The sequence below is a fragment of the Lithobates pipiens genome, unplaced genomic scaffold (genome assembly GCF_037356315.1).
Source record: "Lithobates pipiens isolate NorthernLeopardFrog02 unplaced genomic scaffold, aLitPip1_a1.2 Scaffold_1, whole genome shotgun sequence".
Taxonomy (NCBI): Eukaryota; Metazoa; Chordata; class Amphibia; order Anura; family Ranidae; genus Lithobates; species Lithobates pipiens.
In genome coordinates this window covers 65,073,855-65,089,466 of record NW_027507685.1, presented here as the reverse complement: position 1 = coordinate 65,089,466, position 15,612 = coordinate 65,073,855, and positions in this window count along the sequence as shown.

Here is a 15,612-nt window from a genome sequence, read left to right as displayed (position 1 = left end):
CTGTGACTGGGGGAGGGGGGGGTGATCGGGGGGGGGGGGGTTTGTGTACCTATGTGTGCCTATGTGTTAGTGTAGTGTTGGTGCACACTTACTTTCACTTCTCCTCGTAGTCCGGTCAATAAGACCGCCCCGAGGAGAATGACATCACTTCCTCCCTGCCTATACACAGAGGGAGGAAGCTTCTCATTCACCAGGAGCGATCGAGAGGGGATGCCCAGAAACCAACGGCCATCCCCTCATCCCGGATCGCTCCTGCAGCGAAACGGACCGCCGCATCCAGCGGGAGGGGGTCCGATCGGACCCCCCACCCGCTGGAAGGCAAGCACGTACATGTACGTGCTTGTGCCTGTACATGCCATTGTGATGACGTACAATGGTATGCGGCAGTCCTTAAGTGGTTAAGGGGGAAAATCTTCCAGGGCTAAAGTGGTTAATCAGTGCAGTTTTCATCTGAAAATACAATACAAATATATTACAACATATTAGATCACTTTCAAATTTGTATTCTGTTGTATGAGAATTTTCGTACTTAAAGTGGTGTTGCCACCAAAAAAATAAAACTACTTAAAATTCGTAAAAAAAATAAAAAATAAATAATTGGCAAAAAAAAAATTTTTTACTCACCTCTAAATACCGGTTGCTAGGGGGTCCCTCGTAGTCTGCCTTCTTCATTGCCCGGGCTGGTGACATCACTTCCCCTCGCGCCGCACATTCACCTGGGACCTGTCATGTGTCCCAGGTGACTGTACGGCGTATCACGGCGCCCTGCGCCGCTCGCGCATGCGCAGTGGGTGCCCGGCTGTGAAGCCACAGCCGGGTGCCCACAGTATGCATGAAGGCGCCGCGAGCGGAGCGGGGAGCGAGGGGGGGCTTCGTTCCCCCGCATCGCTGGACCCTGGGGCAGGTAAGTGTCCGATTATTAAAAGCCAGAAGCTGCAGTATTTGTAGCTGCTGACTTTTAATTTTTTTTTTTTAGGGGGTACCCCACTTTAAGTAACTTCTTTGTTTTCGTAGGGGAGACTAGCATCCAAAAAAAAATAATAAAGTGGACGATCATTTGTCCGATAATCTGATCATGTGTACTAGGCTTAAGCTCGTCTGTCCCATAATCATTTACACATGGGGAGTGGAGAGGAGTGGCCAGACACTTGATCTACAGTATATGTCTACTGTGAGACTGCTCAGCTAAATAGGACCATCAATACTATAACATGACACATCTTTCACTACAAGAGACAGTGATAGGGCTAATCAGCCATTGGACACACTTCTATAGAGAACAATTGATCCAACAGTTTCTTTACAAGTTCTATTTGGTTTGCTATTCTAAAAAGCATGTTAACCTCTTAATGATGAAGGTAAAACAAACCATTAATCCCTGGACACAGTTTTGCAACTTTGGCATGTATTAAACTGTACATATCTTTGCAACTTCTGTGTATCCAGCAGTGGGGTGCAGGGACGTCACCCCCTAATCCATGCGCCTGACCCCAAATCTAAATGTAGGATGCCGGACTTATGGATTTTAACAGGGTTTTTTTTTTTTAAAGCATGTGATTTAGAGCCTGAGGCTCTAATTGGCTTCAAAAAAAGGGTGAGCTCAGGGCGCAGAGCCCACAATTCGCTCTTGTCTTCCTGCTTCTCCTCCTGGCCAATCAGGAAGCGGGTCCTGAGACCAGGGAGTCTTAGGACCCACCTCCTGGTTGGCCGAGAGGGGAAGCAACGGCCTCGGAGTGAGAGCCCTGTCATCTGCCCCCTAAGGTAAGGAGGCCTCTGTCTGTCCATCTCCCGTGGGGGGGGGGGGGGTGTTGATCGCCACCTTCACGTCCGACTCCTGCAGGGGTTGGAGGATCGCCGTCTTCCCGTCCGTCCCTTGCACGGGTTGACGGTGCGGGGATCGCCGTCTTCCCGTCAATCTCCCACGGGGAGGGGGTTGGGGGATTACCGTCTTTACATCTGTCTCCCATAGGTGGGGGCAGGTTTTTTGGTTTGTGAGGACTTTCTAATTAAATTGTCCTGCTGAAGCATAAGATGCTCTATATTTTTCGTTCCTGGTACTGCAGGAAAATGTACAACCTTTTTTTTTTTTTTTTTTTACTTTAAATACAGACTGTGAGTTGTGGGGGGAAAGACACCTGAGACAGATATATTGGTATATTGCAACCTTTTTATACAAGGTCCTTGTTTTCCTCTTACCACTAATTTATAGAAGATGGATGAAAGATTCCTAGATAATTTTAATTGTTGGTAAATAAGTCATATAAAAAGAGACAATGCATGTCCTTGTTTTGCTCTTGGCCAGATAGGGTTGTAAGACCCAATCAGAAAGTCGAACCCCACCCATGCAAATTGTTGGATTCAGTGTCACAAAGCGGCTTTTGCTCTGATGTAACTGTCCCGTGTTCTATTACAGCCACTTTGTCCTCTGTGTGGATGATCTTCAGCTTACATACATCTTTCTGGTCAGTAAGCATGACCTCCTGCAGTTCCTGTTCCTGATATTTTCTTGATGTCCTTAACTATAGATCAGTGATTCTCAACTAGGGTTTCTCCAAAGGTTGCTAGGGGTTCCTCCAGCATTGAGCAATTTCTGCCTCTCAGATAAGTTCCCACTGACACCATTGATCTTTTTAGCTATCTGTAAGGAGGCAATTCTTCCCAATGACCACAAGTGTAAGGACCATTCTTCCCACTGACCATCACACTATTGTATCATGAGTTGTAGATTTCAAATTTTTAGCAGGGGTTTCCCGAGACCGGAGAACTATTTCAAGGGTTCCTCTGTGTTGAAAAGGTTGAGAAAGGCTGCTATAGATGCTGTCTCTCACTAACTGCTATGGGAGATCTTTTCAGGTTTTATTTATGGTCCTACATGCTCCTTTGGTTGTAGCATACAAAGGCCTAAAAAGCTGAACACTGGTGTAGTAGTTGTCCACACACAGGCAGTAGCCATTTAGGAGCAGAAAGTGCATCAACTGCCACACAAGTTTACTGTTTATTGCTATATCTTCCAGGCAGCCCCTGGGGAATGACTTGGCAGTTTCTTTCTTTTTTCTATTTGCAAGGCAAATTTGTACCCTGTTGTGCATTCACACTAGGGAGTACCAATACTTTTTTTTGTGCATTTTCAATGTGAAATGTGTAAATATATGTTAATACAGTTGTGTTCATAAGTTTACAGACCCTGGCGGAATTTAGGATTTCTTGGCCATTTTTCAGACAATTTGAATGATAACACAAAAACTTTTCTTTCACTCATGGTTAGTGTTTGGCTGAAGCCATTTATTATCAATCAACTGTATTTACCTTTTTAAATCATAATGACAACAGAAACTACCCAAATGACCCTGATCAAAAGTTGACATAACCTGGTGATTTTGGCCTTATAACATGCACACAAGTTGATACAAAGGGGTTTGAATGGCTATTAAAGGTGTGTGTGTGTGTATAAATATATATATATATATATATATATATATATATATATATATATATATATATATATATATATATATATATATATATATATATATATATATATATATATATATATATAAAAGGTCAACGAGTTTCTGGACTCCTGACAGACCCTTGTATCTTTCATCCAGTGCTGCACTGCCATTTCTGGATTCTGAGTCATGGGGAAAGCAAAAGAATTGTCAAAGGATCTGCAGATAAAGGTACTGTACTGCACTGTATAAAACATATATATAAAACATATCCAAGGAATTGAGAATGCCAATGAGCAGTCTTTAAACTCTAATCAAGAAGTGGCAAATGAGGGGTTCTGTTGAAACGAAACCACGGTCAGGTAGACCAACGAAAATTTCAGCCACAACTGCCAGGAAAAAAATTGTTCGGGATGCAAAGAAAATACTACAAATAACTTAAAGTAGAATACGGGACTCTCTGTGGCTGTTTCAAGATGCACAATAAGGAGGCTGCATGGTCGAGTCGTCATAAGAAAGCCATTACTACGCAAATGCCACAAATTATCCCGCTTGCAATATGCCAAACAGCTCAGAGACAAGCTTCAAACCTTCTGGCACAAAGTCATTTCGAGTGATGAGACCAAAATTGAGCTTTTTAGCCACAACCATAAACGCTACATTTAGAGAGGAGTCAACACGGCCTATGATGGAAGGTACACCATTCCTACCATGAAACACGGAGGTGGATGGCTGATGTTTTGGGGATGTGTGAGCTACAAAGGCATAGGAAATTTGGCAGGATGGCAAGATGAATGCATTATGTTATCAAAAAATACTGGAGGAACATCATAATCACACACATAGGTTGGACTTGATGGACTGGTGTCTTTTTTTTACCTCACCTACTATGTAACATTTGCATTCATCAGCCAGGAAGCTGCGCATGGGATATACTTGGACATTCCAACATGACAATGATCCAAAACACAAGGCCAAGTCTAACTGTCATTGGCCTGGTAGTGCTCATCTCAGTCTCCGGACCTCAATATCATTGAGCCACTCTGGGGAGATCTCAAACGTGCAGTTCATTCAAGACAGGCCAAGAATTTACAGGAACTGGAGGCTTTTTGACAAGAGGAATGGGCAGCTTTACCATCTGAGAAGATAAAGAGCCTCATCCACAAATACCACAAAAAACTTCAAGCTCTCAGTGATGTTAAAGGGGTATGTAAACTTTTTATCAGGGTCATTTTGGGCAGTTTCTGTTGTGATTATGATTTAAAAAAAGAGTAAACACGTTGATTGATAATAAATGGCTTCAGCCAAACACTAACCATGAGTGAAAAACGTTTTTGTGTTATCATTCATATTCTCTGAAAAATGGCCAAGAAATCATAAACTCTGCCAGGGTATGTAAACTTATGAGCACAACTGTATATATGTGTAAAAATATTCACTAACAAAGCAAATAAAACAAAAAATGTTAATTGTTTATCGTTTATAAAATAGATGTGAACAAAAAAAAGCAGAAAAATTAATAATTAAATGGAGAATATGGAGTTAAGACTGATTAGAGTAAATTAAGGGTTAATAAGAGGTTAGACAGAGGAACATTTGTTCATTCCTTTGATCTGCAGATGAAGAAACAGAAAGATATAAACAAAAACAATGTTTCTTTTTTAGTGTTTCAGTGGTGAAGCAATGTTGTTAAAGTGGAGGTTCACACAAAAATGGAACCTCTGCTTTTAGGAACCCCGCCCCCCTCCGGTGTCACATTTGGCACCTTTCAGGGGGGAGGAGGGTGCAAATACCTGTATAATACAGGTATTTGCACCCACTTCCGGGCAAAGACTCCTCCCCCCCCCACTGTCTGCTGGGAAACACATGGTTCCGAGACAGCAGGGACCATCCGGTTTGCGCAGCGAGACTCACACATGTGCAGTAGGGAACCAGGCTGTGAAGCCGCAAGGCTTCACTTCCTGATTCCCTTACCAAAGATGGCAGCGGCAACACCCGAGAGCCGAGCGGCAGATTGTGTGCCGACATCGCGGGTGCCTTGGACAGGTAAGTGTCCATATTTAAAAAGTCAGCAGCTGCAGTATTTGTGGGACTTCCGCTTTAATAAACATTGCCAGCTGCTTTTTTTTGACAGCTCCAATTACCGGACTTCTTTAACACTTCAGCTGTCAACAGGGGAGACCCACTGACAGCTCAAAGAACTGAGCCTGAAAGTATCAGTATCAGTGCAACCATAGATCACACAATATGTAAATTTTAACCCCAGGCACACTTGAAGGGTGTGAATTGACTAAAATGGAGTGGGCCTTTAAAAGTATCAGTGACTCATCTATAGAAATATTTTCGTCTGGGGTGTATATGTAGCACCCTGATGTTTAGGCAGAGTTTCTCCTAAATCTACTTGCCAGGTGTAGATACCATGGCTCATTGTTAGGAGTCAATTGAGTTACCCCTAAGTCTGGAATTGCTGCACTTCTCTCTTCTGCGGCTAGGTGACCAGGTACCTGGGGACATTAAATAAGATAAGGGCAAAACAAGGACAGATTAGGAGTATATGGGGCATCTCAGCCAATGGGCAGGGGCTTTCTTAAATCCCTTGATCTGCTGGGAGAACCCATATATTTGGGTGGATTCAGGTGATCAGTGTTCTGTGCCACCTGGACGGCTGTCTATGTGGACATGTGTTGTATTGGCCAGTTTATTAGGCTGGAATTTGGGCCTATCCCAGGCACATCTGGCTGCTAGGCTGTCTGATGGCCTATCCAGAAGCAAGAAAGCAGCATAAGGTTGGGATTGCATCTTGCAGTCCAACCAGAAGTGCCGGTTCTGCCGGCCGGTGAACCTGTCGTATTTGGAAGTAGAGGGGAAGCTGTCTCCACTAAGGGACCAAACACCTTACTACCAGGGACCACAGTGAGTGACTGAAGCAAATACCAGCAGTATTCTCACCAACCAGGGACAGTGAAGAATTAGGAAACTTCAGCAGGTGTCAAGCCGGGAACCCATCCAGCGGAGGTGACGCATGCAGAGCAGCTTTGTGTTTCAAGCCAGGGACTGAGCAGGCCAGTGGGGTGAAGCTTGAGAAGTATCTGGAGTGCCAAGCTAGGGACCCAGCAGAGAAGCAGGGGTGACACTTGAAGTAGATACTAAAGTGCAGATTGGAAGAGCTCAAAGGATTCGGTGGCAGCAAGTCTAATGAGAGAGACTGGGAGCTCAGTGGGTTGAGAACCTACAAGAAGTGATTGTATAGAAAGTGAAGGAGTTCATTACAGCTTTTGTTAGGAACTGTTCTAAGACTGTTGCCATAGGAGACAGCATTCCTTCACATGCAGATGTGTTGTCTTGCTGGATGTCTTTCCCTGCATGGCTGTCTACCTGTAGAAGTCTCAGAGTCTGCCAATTAACATTGCAACTACCAAAAGGATGTCCTGGCCCTAAACCCTCTCTCCCAAAGTTCTGTTCAAGAGAAATAAAATCTCTGCATTCAAGAAGTGTCTGGCTCCCATGAATATACCTTACACTACAGCCACTATTCCTTACAACCTACTCTATATGGAAGGATGTCAGCAGCTCTTGGCTCTGGAGGTTCTCATTAGACTAAAGGAGGTCTGGGACCTTGCTACATATACTTTTGAAAATGTTGGATAAAAAAAAAAGAAACTTTTGGTTAAAATGTAAAGGGTTGATCATGTCTGGGGTTTCTAGTTGGTGGACACTGTGAATTATTGCTGAAATGTAAGCAGCAGTAAGGAAGCCCTAAATTCATTCTTATCATTTCTACCTGCACCTATGTGTATTTTACCTGCATGAGATGTGCATTGATCGGGTCGTTTCATGGTACCATTTGTTGTTCTGCCCACACAGCCTATAGTAGAATTAATCTTCACATTTCTGTTTGTGGTCAAGCATGATGCATGGCACCGCACAGGTTAATACAGTCTGTAGTCTAAGAACTGACACTTCTTGTGAAGAAACTACATATCCCACAATCCCTGGGTCTCTCAGCCTAGTGCTCTTTAGGTGGGAACTAGTAATTACATCTGAAGCAGACCACAAGAAAAGTATTATGCTCTGTATATTTGCCTCGGATCACTGACTCCAGGTGTTGAAACAAGAAGGCCAATGGCCAGGTAACTAGCATTTTTAGAAGAAAAGGTCGGCAATTGTAGATTCCTGGTGTTTTTTATAGAACCAGTTTCTTTTAAAGAAAACCTATACATAGGTTGACACTGATGACTTCCTTCTAAAAATAATACAGTACCTGCCTGCCTGGCCTCAATACTTTGGATCACTGACCTGGAACAAGCATACATCAATGATAGTCAGGGGAAAGGCAGAACTGCAAACATGTTCTGATTTTAACTAACAAAATATTGAAGCCTTTTGAACAACATAAGAATCAGGCAACCAGAACTTTCAGGACAGTTTAGCAAAAAAACAATGATCAGTCTATCCTGCCAGAAATCCTGTGGTCTCTGCCTGTGCTGAATGTTATCAGTTAGCACATCCTTCGAGGACTACAGAACCCCTTTCCTGTATGTTATGGAGAAGAGGGGGAGGTGTCCTGTATTCTGGTCCTAGGGTGACAATGCTGCTTCTCCGCAGATACAGTTCAGTGTGTGGACAGGAAAAGAACTGCTGGTAGGATCAGGTGAAAAAAAGAAAGATGAAAAGAAGCCTGAAAGGAATGTAGCCACCTAAATAAGGGCTGGTAAACTGCAATAATTTCAATTTTTCTTTGGTTTTCGATATACTTTGGGGCTCATGCACACAAGATTAAAAAAATACCCCTTTTACAGGCGTTTGGATTTTTTTCTTTCTGCCTGTAAATGCACGTGCATTAGTCTATGGGGTTTATTTACTAAAGCTGGAGAGTGCAAATCAGACTCACTTCTGCATAGAAACAAATCAGCTTCTAACCCCAAATTGTTCAATTAAGCTTTGGCAATAAAACCTGGAAGCTGATTGGTTTCTATGCAGAAGTGAGACTAATTTTACACTCTCCAGCTTTAGTAAATAACCCCCTATGTGCCTACACACACACACACACACACACGCACACACACACACACACACATACATAGGTGTTTACAGGTATATAAGAGGAGCATATGCAGGCAAAAAAAAAAAATATCACCAGAACATTCAGGCGTGAAGCTTTTGGGCAGCTTGATGCACATAAACGTGTCTGAGCCCCTATTCACACCTATGCGAATTAGATGTGCGTTTCCCCGCATCTAATTCCCATAGTAGGAGAATGTGACTGGCTCCCTATGGAGCCGGTTCACATATCTCCGGGGCGGCTGTGGAGCGCACTGCAGAAAAAAACGCATGCGTCTTTGGCTCCGTTTCAGGGCCGAATTCAGGCATAGAATCGGCCCCGATTTGTCCCTGAAACGGGGAACAGGGACGCACAGCGCTCCTGTGCGTTCCGCAGTGGGTTATAGTGTGAACCAGGGCTAAATGTGCTTTTACGCTAGATGTGTTTAGCGAATGAAAGCTCATAATTGCCAATGGCCAGAATAAAATGAATATTCTGGCCAGTGGATTTCATAAAAAGCTCAAACAATTGCTGTGCCTAAACGCGTGTCCAATAGGTGACTTTAGGCACGTTTTTACTTTAACCGCTTCCCGACCTGCACACGACAATGTACGTCGGCAGAATGGCACTGACAGGCAAAATGGGCATACAGGTATGTTCCTTTGAATTTGCCGCCGTGCCATCGTGTGTGCGTCGCCGCGCGCCGGTTGGGGACCCCCGTGAGTCCGACTTCGGGTCCCGTGGACTCGATCGCCGCGGGGATACCCGCGATCGTCTCAAGGGGAGGAAGAACGGGGAGATGCCGATGTAAACAGCATCTCCCCGTTCTGCCTAGCAAGTGACACTGATCTCTGCTCCCTGTGATTGAAGCAGAGATCAGTGATCTATAAAACACAGCCACGCCCCCCACAGTTAGAAACACGCCCCTAGGACACACTTAACCCCTACACTGCCACCTCCTGGTTAACCCCTTCACTGCCAGTGTCATTTACACAGGAATCAGTGCATTTGTATAGCACTGATTGCTGTATAAATGACAATGGTCCCAAAAATGTCCGATGTGTCCGCCATAATGTTGCAGTCAAAATAAAAATCATTGATTGCCGCCATTACTAGTAAAAAAAAAAAAAAAAATTATTAATAAAAATGCCATAAAAATATTTTGTAAATGCTATAACTTTTACTCCAACCAATCAATAATCGCTTAGTGCGATTTTTTTTTAGCAAAATATGTAGAAGAATACGTATCGGCCTAAACTGAGGAAAAAAAATGTTTTCTTTTATATATTTTTTGAGGATATTTATTATAGCAAAAAGTAAAAAAAATAATGTTTTTTTTTCAAAATTGTGGCTCTTTTTTTGTTTATAGCACAAAAAATAGAAACCGCAAGGGTGATCAAATACCACCAAAAGAAAGCTCTATTTGTGGGAAAAAAAGGACGTCAATTTTGAGTGAGAGCCAAGTCGCAGGACCGTGCAATTGTCAGTTAAAGCGCTGCAGTGCCAAATCGCAAAAAGTGCTCTGGTCCTAAGCCAGCAAAATGGTACGGGGCTTAAGTGGTGAAGCTGCTTTTTACTGTCAGGAGTAAACTGCCTTCATTGGAGAAATTGAAATGCTCAGTGTGCATGAGGCCTTACTTTTCATCAAAGGCAAGTACTCACACAACACTTGTATCTGAATAGTCAAAGGATGTATCAGTTGCTGAAAAAGCCCTTTAGCCAGGATCAGAAGATGCAATTTCCCTCTATATCAACATAGACAAAAATTGTTTTCACAGCATGGCCTGTGCAATTACGTTGGAATATTTTCATAAAATCTCTTGGATTGTAAACTCGAAGGAGCAGGGCCCTCTGATTCCTACTGTATTAAAGTGTATAGTATTTGTACTGTCTACCCTCAAGTTGTAAAGTGTTATGTAAACCGTTGGCACTATATAAATCCTGTATAATAATAATAAAACGTGCCACCCCTGGCAGCCTTAAAACATAGGGTTAACGATGGGAATCGGAAGCCGATTGGCAGACACAGTGTTCACATGATCAGTCCAGCTGGCTCCTGATCGCAAACAGTGACTAGAGCCTAATGGATGCTAGAGTTGCAAGGTTAATCGTTAAAAGATTGCAATCTCGATTCCCCCCCCCCCCCTCATGATCTTAACCCAACATTTCCACGATTCATGTAACAAGTGCAAGAAGTTCCCCTGTCCACAGCTGTCAAAAAGCAACCCACAATGTTTATCAACAACATTGCTTAGAGCTGAAAGAGGGATAAAAAGAATCATTGTATCTTTTGTTAATTTACAGAGCAAAGGGATGAACTGCGGTCTGCAAATGAAGTCAGTTTAAAGCAACCTTGTCATGTTTTTGGTTTTTATTAAATTGTTCCTCTATAACTCCTTATTAGCCCTTAATTTACGCTAATCAGCCTTATTAATTCCTTATTCTCCATCTCCATTCATTTATTAATTTGTCTGCTGTTTTTTTTTTTTTATTTACTTCTATTTTACAAACAAAACTTTTTTTTTTGTTGGCTTTCTTCATTAATATTTTTACACCTTTAACATATATTTACATGTTTCACATTGAAAAAATTTGAAATAAAAACATTTAAATTTATTTCATTTGTAAAATAAATTTTCAATGCTTTGTACCATTGCTGATAGCTGAAGTATAAACAAAAAAGTTGCAGTAGGTATCGGTGAGGAAAAAAAGACCCCAACATAACTTAAAGCGGAGTTCCACCCAACTTTTGAACTTTTTCTTAACCACTTCCATACCGGGCCATAGTAAAATGACGGCTGCAGGAACCCTTCCTCCCTCCGGGTGGACGTCATATGATGTCCTCGGCCTCACTGATGACCCGATGCGCGTGCCCGGTGGCCTTGATGTCCGCTGGGCCCCCTGTGATTGCTCATTACAGAGCAGGGACATGGATCCGTGTGTGTAAACATACGGATCCACATCCTGTCAGGGGACAGGTGAACTAATCGTATGTTCCATGTATATAAACACCAACCAGTCTCCTCACCCCACAGCTAGGATCACTCCCTAGGACACACATTTAACCTAGTTTTAACCCCTTCCCTGCCTGTGACAGTTATACAGTCAATCAGTGCATTTTTATAGCACTGATCGCTTCATAGATGTCAGTGGTCCTAAAATTGTGTCAAAAGTGTCCGATCTGTCTGCTGCAATGTCACAGTCCCCATAAAAATTGCAGCTCGCCGCCATTAGTATTAAAAAAAAAAAAAATATATATATATATATATAATAAAAATGACATATATCCCCTATTCTGTAGATGCTAAAACCAATCTACCAAAAAATATGTAGAAGAATACATTTCTGCCTAAACTGAAGGGGAAAAAAATGGATTAAAAAAAAAAATTGGGATATTTATTATAGCAAAAAGTTATAAATATTGTGGTTTTTTTTTTCCAAAATTGTCTGATTTTTTTTTGGTTTATAGCACAAAAAATAATAAAAAAAACGCAGCGGTGATCAAATACCACTAAAAGAAAGCTCTATTTGTGAGGGGGAAAAAAATTATCAAAATTTAATTTGGGTACAATGTCGCATGACCGTGCAATTGTCAGTGAAAGTGTGACAGCGCTGAAAGCTGAAAATTGGCCTGGGCAGGAAGGGGGTGAAAATGCTCTGTATTGAAGTGGTTAAAGAAAACCACCCTTCCACTGCTCTTTTTTTTATATTTTTAATGTTAATGTTAAACAGGTGAACTTCTGTCCCAGCCTCACTGTGGCGAGGTACGTCATGTCCTCCTCTGGCTCTGCCCCTCCGCCTTCCCCCCACTGCCTTCTGGAACCTGTGTGTGTCCCAGAAGTCGATGGGGCCATTCAGAAAGCACCACACGACTCGCGGGGGGGGGGGGGGACATCGTGGGATCCCTGGACAGGTAAGTGTCCTGATTAAAAGTCAGCAGCTACAGTGTTTGTAGCTGCTGAATAAAAAAAAAAAAAAAAAAAAAAAAGTGTATATCCGCTGTAATAGTACCGTATTTATCAGCGTGTAACACGGCACATTTTTCCCCTTAAAATCAGGGGGAAATTGTGGGTGCGTGTTATACGTTGATCCCCCGCCAACTGTGAGCGGCTTTTGGCCAAAGGCAGCCAAGAACGACCGAAAGCCGCCGAGAAAGGCCGAAGGCAGCCAAAAGCCACCAAGAATGTCCGAAAGCAGGACATCTGGCTCTGTATCTCGGCGGCGCCATTTTTAAATGGCAAAGCTGAAAATAACACTGACAAGGCTGCAAATTACACTGACAAAGCTGAATGACAAGACTGCAGATGGATAACGACAAGACTGCAATGATGGACATTTAAATGTCATTTTTTTTCCTTAACCAGTTGCTGACCGCCGGCAGTCAAATGACAACCAGGCGGCACATCTCTTGTTTAAACCGACCGTGCGCGCGCATCCCTGTTCCTTCAGTGGCGGTGTGTCACAGAGACACCGCTCGCCACCGAGGGGGTGAACAGCCATTGGGTATGGCTGTTTACCAGGTGATCGGCCGTGATGAAGTCATGGCCGATCACAGATGGTTACACCCCCACTGTGCACGGCACGTGCACGCAATCACACACGTCGGTGGCGGCGTGATGCTGGGAACATTGCTCGTCACCGACGCTGGTAAACAGCCATTGGCCGGCTGTTTACCCACGTGATCGGCTGTGATAGTTTCACAGCTGATCACTAAATGTAAACAAACCGTGGTAACAAGATGTTACCGGGTTCTCCTCCTCACACACCGATTGTGTGTGAGGAGGAGATTGCGGTAACATCTCGTTACCGCTTACAGTGTACACCAACCACACCGATTGCCCCCCCCCCCCCCATAAAGAGGACCTGCACCACCCATCATAGTACCTGTCACTCACAGTCCATCAGAGTACCTGTCACAGCCCATCAAAGTACCAGAGTACCTGTCACAGTCTATCCGAGTACCTGTCACAGCCCATCAAGGAGCTGAGTACCTGTCACGGCCCATCAGAGTACCCGAGTACCTGTCCCAGTCCATCAGAGTACCTGAGTACCTGTCACAGTTCATCTGAGTACCTGTCACAGTCCATATGAGTACCTGAGTAGTGAGTACCTATCACCGCCCTTCAGAGTACCCAAATACCAGTCACCAAGCCATCAGAGAACCTGTCACCAGGCCATCAGAGTATCCAAGTACCTGTCACCGGCCCATCAGAGTACCAGAGTACCTATCTGCAGCCCATCAGAGTACCGAGTACCTATTTGCAGCCCATGCCTGATAGAATATACGTTGGGGTGTTTGCTTTCCAAAATGGGGTCATTTTGTGGGTAATTTCACTGTCCTGGTGCTCCAGGACCTTCAAAAATGTGATGGGTAGGAATGAAATGAGATGTGTCATTTATGCTCCTAGAACGCCTGAAGGTACTACTTCAATGTTCGGCCTCTCTATGTGATCAGGCTGTGTAAAAGTCCTACACATGTGTTATCGCCATACTCAGGAGGACTAGCAGAATGTGTTTTGGGGTGCCATTTTTGCTATATACATGCTATGTGTTAGAAATAGCTTATAAAATTGACAACTTTGTGTAAAAAAAAAATAAAAAAAAATAAAAAAAAAAATGCGTTCATTTTTTTCCACATTTTCCAAAAACTTCTGGAAAAAAATGAACCGTTCAAAAGACTCATTATGCCTCACAGATTATACGTTGGGGTGTTTGCTTTCCAAAATGGGGTCATTTTATGGGCAATTCCATTGTCCTGGTACTCCAGGGCCTTCAAAAGTGTAATAGGTGGCTGTGAAATGAGATGTGTCATTTTTGCTCGTAGAACGCCTTAGGCTTGATTCACACCTATGTAGTTTTAGTGCTTTTTGCATTTTGCCGATTTGCATTATAGATCGTGTTCCATAAGAAACAATGTTAAATGGACTGTAGTGCATATCTGGAAAATGCAAAAAGTACTAGAACTGCATAGGTGTGAATCCAGCCTAAAGGTACTACTTTAAATTTTGGGCCTCTGTATGTGGCCAGGCTGTGTAAAAGTCTCACACATGTGGTATCACCGTACTCTGGAAGAGTAGCAGAATGTATTTTGGGGTGTAATTTGTTGCATGCATATGTTGTGTGTGAGAAATAACCTGATAATATGACAATTTTGTAAAAAAATAAAATAATAATAAAAAAAAAATCTTCATATTGCAAAGAATTGTGGGAAAAAAAAATACAACTTAAAAAAACTCACCATGCTACTTACTTAATACCTTGGAATGTCTACTTTCTAAAAATGGGTCATTTGGGGGGGGTATTTGTGCTTTTCTGACTTGTTAGTGTCTCAAGAAATGAGGTACACCTGATGTACTGAAGGCCTGATCAGATGTGATCAATTTTCAGTGATTGGCACCATAGTTTGTAGACTGTATAACTTTCACAAAGACCAAATAATATACACGAATGTGGGTTATTTTTACCAAAGATATGTAGCAGTATAAATTTTGGCCAAAATTTATGAAGAGAAATTGCTAATTAGCAAAATTTTATGCCAGAAAGGAAGAAAAGCGCATTTTTTTTCTCAAAATTTACGTTTGTTTTAATTTATAGCACAAAAAATAAAAATCCACTAGTGATTAAATACCACTAAAAGAAAGCTCTATTTGTGTGGAAAAAGGGACGCAAGTTTCATATGGGTACAGTGTTTCATGACTGTGTAATTGTCAAACTGTGAGAGTGCTGAAAGCTGAAAATTGGTCTGGTCAGGAAGTAAGTGCACTGTATTGAGGTGGTTAAACTTCCCTCCCAAAAGTTTTTTTCCTTAAAATTCCCTCCTAAACTTGGGGTGCGTGTTATAGGCCGATAAATACGCTAATTATTTTATTTCTTTACACATTACACTATTTTTCATTACATTTCTTTATATTTGATTGAAGCAAAATTATGTCTCATTTTATTGCCATCTTGTCTGGTAACCTAATGTTCAGGGGTTGTAAATCTCTAAAATAAATAAGTTCTTCAGAATTGTGATCTTTATTCTAAGCAAAGAAATTGTGATTCTCATTTTATCCAGAACCGTGTAGCTCTAGTGGATCCATTTGTGTGACAACTGGTCATTAAGGCCGCGTACACACGGGC